We start from the raw sequence: 7,370 nt of genomic DNA on the forward strand, positions 1-7,370 counted from the left end.
AGTTTTGTAATTAACCCTCCTACTCATAATCAAGTCCATGAACTGTCAAATCTTCATTCTTCTCCTGGAAGGGGGCTTCATCTTGTTACTGCAGGGAACTGGACCCTCTTCATGGACCGAGCTTGGGCAAAGTCATCTCGTTGATGACCAGTGTCTATGTCACTTTGCTCTTGGTTTCCTCATAACAAAGCACTCAGACGCTGAGTGGGAAGTGACATGGACACTGGTCATCAACTTCATGAAATAAATATGTATGTGAAAGGCATTTAATGGAGTCATCATATAATAAGGGAGACAATGCACAAACCCGGCATCTTATGCCACAAAGTAAAACCTGTTGTTGGAGGGCTTCTCTCCAGGTTCCCCAAGCCCCGCAGTCCCACAATCCACTTATAAAATAATCACTCAGACACTTATATCACTTATAAACTGTATGGCCGTGGCAGGCTTCTTGCTAACTGTTCTTTTATCTTAAATTAACCCATTTTTATAAATCTATAGCTTGCCACGTGGCTGGTGGCTTACCGGCGTCTCTACATGCTCTTCTCCTGGCGGTGGCTGCTGTCTCTCTCCCGCTTCTTCCTGTTTCCCCAATTCTCCTCTCTCTTTGTCCCGCCTATACTTCCTGCCTGGTCACTGGCCATCAGTGGTTTATTTACATAGAGTGATATCCACAGCACTTCCCCTTTCTTCTTTTTTTAAAAAGGAAGGTTTTAACTTTAGCATGGTAAAGTTACATATAACAAAACAATTACCGAGCAAGAATTATAGTTACAATATTAAAGAAGATGTCCTATCTATCTTATATTTGTGAGTTTAAGGTTTTATAGCTAACTTATCTTTTATCATAACTGAGGAAATTACGACTATCTAGTCTTTAACCACATCAAAGACCTGAGAAGGAACATAATGGTACCTGAGAAATGGTAGATGGATGCAAGCAACTTTCGGGAATCTTGCAAGAGTAGACCAAGACAGCTGGCAGCCTGGACAGTCACCTAATGTTTCTCAGCATTGTTGGTGCATTCAAATTGGCTACAGGCCTAGAGTATCCGACAGACCATTTTCAAAAGCAGGATTTCTGAAAGACCATCTTACCCTGTCTTGGCAGAGTACAGTGGTCGCTTTTCTTGTGTTCCGCTTGTCCAGAAAGGACAGCATTGCATTTGTACTGTCAGCCATCAAGGCAAGGGCAGTTCTTTGTCCAGTAGGCCATTTTGTGCCAAAAAGACAAACTTCCAAATGGAAATGTCTTAGAAGCCCAACATTCTCTCGGGATCAAATTGGTGCAGCCAGGAGCAATTGTGTCTCACGTCAACAGAATTCTAAGTTATTTAAATGTCATATTCTCCAGGTCTATGAAGTGTTTGAAGATTACCTATCTATCTGAAATATATCTATGTATACCTAGAAGACTTAACTAACATGGCTACAGATATGATTATCATAGATGACTAATTATTAATCTATTTTTTAATTATCCATTACAATTTTAAATGAGTTATATAAACATAATACCTCAAACAAGAATAGAAATATATATATATATATATACAGTATAACAAAATTAACTTCAAGTTTGTATCAATGAACTAAAATTTATACCAATGTAAAACATTTTAAACATAAACTAAAATCTATACCAATGTAAAACATTTTAAACAAGTTGTTCTTTAAAAGTAGGTTCATTAATCTACCCTTTTATCTTATCATCTCCATATCCTCCTATATATCATATTCCCTTTTCTTTTTTAGAAAGAGATCACATTTATAATCAACCTGTTTTAAATAAAAATATTGGTTTTTCTCTGTCCCACACCAGAGGGCTCTTCTGATATGGGACACAAGAATCCCTTAACCATTTTTTTTTTTTAAAGCAATATGTCTGGGTTTAGAGGGGGAGTGAGCCAATTCCACCTCTAAAGCCAGCTTGGTATATTTGGGAATTTGGGCGTAGCATCTCTTACTACTTCCTGCTGGAGGGGGGCGCTGTATCTTATGGGGACGCAAAGAAAATTTTAGACCTATGGGGTAGTCCGTGAGGCTGTATTGTGTGAACCAGTTGCCTTGAAACCGATCTGGATGTTGGATCATCTGGGCCATGGTGTCATCGGAGTCCTTTCAGGGGGTCTTGGCTGGTGAAACCTGATGTATCTTAATCTGGAACAAGTCCACAGCCTCTGGCTTTCTGTGGAAACAAAAGCAGAACCTCTTTTCCAAAGTAACATATCCTTATATCCAAATTTTGAAGTCAAGGTACCTTTAAAATATACATTTTGGCATAACTCAACAGGTTTTGTAATCAAATGTTTTTCTTTAGTTATGAATATCAAAGAGAACATAATCCAGATTCTCTGTGTGGTAGCCATCTTTATGTGGCTTATGTTTTATATTACCTTGAGCCTTGAGCCTATTGCTTTAAACTGTACCATTGTAAGCCTGAAACGGCGCTGTGGCTGTTGGCTCCGCCCACTTTAGCTTCCCAACATGGCAGTGGTACGTTTTCCGCCAGCTCTGGGAGTCATCAAGTCTCAGAAATAGTGGGTCTAAGCTTTTATCAAAGCAGCGTGTAGCCCAGAAACCTCTTTTTTTTTTTTTTTTTTTTTTTTTTTTTTTTTTTTTTAAAATAGTAGTAAAGACTAAATCTACCACACAGCATAATGTGCCAATGGCAGACGCCTCATTCCTGCCATATTGCCGGTCAAACGCACCCGCCAGGAACCCGCCAGTGTCCAAACTTTGTCGCATCTAGCTGCCCGTATGAGACAAGAAGCAGGAACCTGGTTTTGGCTCTGTTTAGAATTGGTTATTAAATATTTTTAGGTTTAAGGTGGAAACTCGAGCCGTTGGGCGCCATTTGTTGTTGGAGGGCTTCTCTCCAGGTTCCCCAAGCCCCGCAGTCCCACAATCCACTTATAAAATAATCACTCAGACACTTATATCACTTATAAACTGTATGGCCGTGGCAGGCTTCTTGCTAACTGTTCTTTTATCTTAAATTAACCCATTTTTATAAATCTATAGCTTGCCACGTGGCTGGTGGCTTACCGGCGTCTCTACATGCTCTTCTCCTGGCGGTGGCTGCTGTCTCTCTCCCGCTTCTTCCTGTTTCCCCAATTCTCCTCTCTCTTTGTCCCGCCTATACTTCCTGCCTGGTCACTGGCCATCAGTGGTTTATTTACATAGAGTGATATCCACAGCAAAAACCTCCAGTACCATAATGTTAAATTATTAGCCCAAAGGGTCACATATATGCCCCATACAGCATCAACTATTGCCAAGGTTATTGGTTACTCTCCACAGCCTGGTAGCAAGGTCCTATTGCTGGAGACACCAGTTACTTCTGTCACTGACCATGGGAAAACCAATCTGGTGCCCAACTAGAAACTCTACTCTAAAAACTAGTGTTGATGATACTGGAAGATAATATTTACACTACCTGATGAGAGAAGTAATCATCAATTCACCCACTACAACCCTGAGACCTACAACAGAGATCTGTCTGAAAAATACACTGGTACAACAATTATACAAATGTTATGGGGGTAACAAACCACTTTTTAAAATTGGATTTGAGCCATGCTCCATGAGATGGAACTCTTACCTGACACTGCTCAAGTGCCCAAGATCCTAAGACATGATGTGTCATGGGCCTAGGAGGAAAATGTTAGTAATGTTCTGATAAAGGAATATAGCAATAAAATGACTCCTAGTAACATACTGCTATATTCATAAATGTATAAACCCATTTACATACAAATACATGAGACATGAACTTGAAACCCAAATTATCAAGAGAATGTGATTCTTTGTTCATTGGACTGGAGAAGGAAGAAGACTCATGGAAGGTGGAAAAGAAGGAACTGGCTTTATGAGGAATAGCATTTGCAATGAAAGCGAGTCTCCACATTTCTTTGCAACTATCAGTATGCTCTTGTTTTCCTCATAACAAAACACTCAGACAAACACAGCCCCTAGTGCCTCACCCCAATGGTCAAGAAGCCAATGCTGTTATAAAACATAGTGATCTGTCCTCTTAACTATTCAAATAAGAGGCTACACAAATGGCCCAAGAGACAAGGCCAGAAAATACTGCTTAATGGTTGTGAAAATGGACCCATTCACTGTAATGCAAGGGACTCTCTCAGAATTCACCTGTTGTGTGTCTGCCTAAAGTGCCTATTATTCATTAAAACTTTCATATCAATCTGACCAGTCAAATATTTTTACCCTGCTCCTCGGGCTCCTTCATCTCAACATGACAACTTTAATAACGGGCAGGTCCTCAGACCTTACATAAGGAATTTCTACCTTGTCTTTGAGATCCTGCTTGATGTCTGTCAGGAAAACTGCTAAGACTTACCTCAGGCAGGTCACGTCTAATGGTGACCAGTTCTAGTTTGTGGGGTATTATGTTAGAACATGTGTCCCTCCAAATCCATGTTGGATCTTCATTCCTGAAGCAATGATAATATTGAGACTGGGGCCTTTGGAGGCACCAACTCGGGAGGTTCACCATCATGAAGGAGGTGTCGCCTATTGAACAGGGCCTGAAAGAGAGTACAGTCCTTCCCAGGATCATGTGAGAACATACAACAAACTGCCAGGTTAGAACAAGAGAGCAGCCTTCATATACCCCAAAATACACCTCATGCACCCCAAATATCTGAATCTTAACTTATCTACTTTGAATGTAGATATGTTGAAGTGTGTAACAACCAGCTGTTACCACAGCATTTTTGATCCTACTTGCAAAGGTCACTGGAACATCTTCTGGGTTCACTTTCTTACTGATAGATATGAGTCTATACCCAATAAAACAGAGTTTTAGGGGCCCATGTTTTCATTGTTACCATTTCTGCTGTTACTACTGTTAAAGTGGAGCCAGTCCTTCCTAGGGTTTGCTTGTGAAATGTCCCATGTAGACATTTTTGTGTTTGAACTTGTGCTCTCCAGCAGGTGATTGTCTTGGGAAGTTGGGGCCTAGCTTTAGGGAGGGAGTCTAGCTCCAGGAAGCAGTTTGTTAGCCTGGTGTTGGAGGTGGGGTGACCACAAGTACAGTGTAAGCAGCCACATGCTAACGCCAACTACTCTTGCCACCATGCTTTCCCTGTTCTCACAAAGTGTGAGCAGAAAGGAACCCTTCCTTATGTTACTTTCTGTGGGGCACTTGGTAGCCGTGACTGCAGAGTAGCTAACACAGTCCTTTGACAGGAGTGTGCCCATCCCTCATTGGTCCATGGCTTGCTCTGACCTCACAAGGAGCCACTGTGAGGAATGACTGAAACCTGAGCATATAACACACTGCCTAGGGCTGGGTTTTGTCCTTCTAGTACAGAGAGCTGTTGGGTGGTGATCTGTGGGACTTGGACGTGGATGAAAGTTTTGGACCTGGATATTGGTGAAGTTTTGGACTCGGATGCTGGTGACTTGTTGTACTTGACAGAGTGAGTTTTTCTCTCACTTTGCTGGTTGTGCTTTGGGGGTATTGGTTTTAGTTTTTCATTTTATTTTTTGTAATTTATGTTTCTGGTTTTGGATGTTAATTTTTATATATTTTAAATATTCTTTGTTAGCTATTCTCCATTTTTCTTTTTCTAACTACTCACTTTTTAAAATTTTTTTATTGTTTTCCTTGTTTGGGTTTATTTTATGGAAGGTGGAAAAGAAGGAACTGGCTTTATGAGGAATAGCATTTGCAATGAAAGCGAGTCTCCACATTTCTTTGCAACTATCAGTATGCTCTTGTTTTCCTCATAACAAAACACTCAGACAAACACAGCCCCTAGTGCCTCACCCCAATGGTCAAGAAGCCAATGCTGTTATAAAACATAGTGATCTGTCCTCTTAACTATTCAAATAAGAGGCTACACAAATGGCCCAAGAGACAAGGCCAGAAAATACTGCTTAATGGTTGTGAAAATGGACCCATTCACTGTAATGCAAGGGACTCTCTCAGAATTCACCTGTTGTGTGTCTGCCTAAAGTGCCTATTATTCATTAAAACTTTCATATCAATCTGACCAGTCAAATATTTTTACCCTGCTCCTCGGGCTCCTTCATCTCAACATGACAACTTTAATAACGGGCAGGTCCTCAGACCTTACATAAGGAATTTCTACCTTGTCTTTGAGATCCTGCTTGATGTCTGTCAGGAAAACTGCTAAGACTTACCTCAGGCAGGTCACGTCTAATGGTGACCAGTTCTAGTTTGTGGGGTATTATGTTAGAACATGTGTCCCTCCAAATCCATGTTGGATCTTCATTCCTGAAGCAATGATAATATTGAGACTGGGCCTTTGGAGGCACCAACTCGGGAGGTTCACCATCATGAAGGAGGTGTCGCCTATTGAACAGGGCCTGAAAGAGAGTACAGTCCTTCCCAGGATCATGTGAGAACATACAACAAACTGCCAGGTTAGAACAAGAGAGCAGCCTTCATATACCCCAAAATACACCTCATGCACCCCAAATATCTGAATCTTAACTTATCTACTTTGAATGTAGATATGTTGAAGTGTGTAACAACCAGCTGTTACCACAGCATTTTTGATCCTACTTGCAAAGGTCACTGGAACATCCTCTGGGTTCACTTTCTTACTGATAGATATGAGTCTATACCCAATAAAACAGAGTTTTAGGGGCCCATGTTTTCATTGTTACCATTTCTGCTGTTACTACTGTTAAAGTGGAGCCAGTCCTTCCTAGGGTTTGCTTGTGAAATGTCCCATGTAGACATTTTTGTGTTTGAACTTGTGCTCTCCAGCAGGTGATTGTCTTGGGAAGTTGGGGCCTAGCTTTAGGGAGGGAGTCTAGCTCCAGGAAGCAGTTTGTTAGCCTGGTGTTGGAGGTGGGGTGACCACAAGTACAGTGTAAGCAGCCACATGCTAACGCCAACTACTCTTGCCACCATGCTTTCCCTGTTCTCACAAAGTGTGAGCAGAAAGGAACCCTTCCTTATGTTACTTTCTGTGGGGCACTTGGTAGCCGTGACTGCAGAGTAGCTAACACAGTCCTTTGACAGGAGTGTGCCCATCCCTCATTGGTCCATGGCTTGCTCTGACCTCACAAGGAGCCACTGTGAGGAATGACTGAAACCTGAGCATATAACACACTGCCTAGGGCTGGGTTTTGTCCTTCTAGTACAGAGAGCTGTTGGGTGGTGATCTGTGGGACTTGGACGTGGATGAAAGTTTTGGACCTGGATATTGGTGAAGTTTTGGACTCGGATGCTGGTGACTTGTTGTACTTGACAGAGTGAGTTTTTCTCTCACTTTGCTGGTTGTGCTTTGGGGGTATTGGTTTTAGTTTTTCATTTTATTTTTTGTAATTTATGTTTCTGGTTTTGGATGTTAATTTTTATATATTTT

This window comes from Peromyscus leucopus, chromosome 4 (genome assembly GCF_004664715.2).
Source record: "Peromyscus leucopus breed LL Stock chromosome 4, UCI_PerLeu_2.1, whole genome shotgun sequence".
NCBI classification, from domain to species: domain Eukaryota; kingdom Metazoa; phylum Chordata; class Mammalia; order Rodentia; family Cricetidae; genus Peromyscus; species Peromyscus leucopus.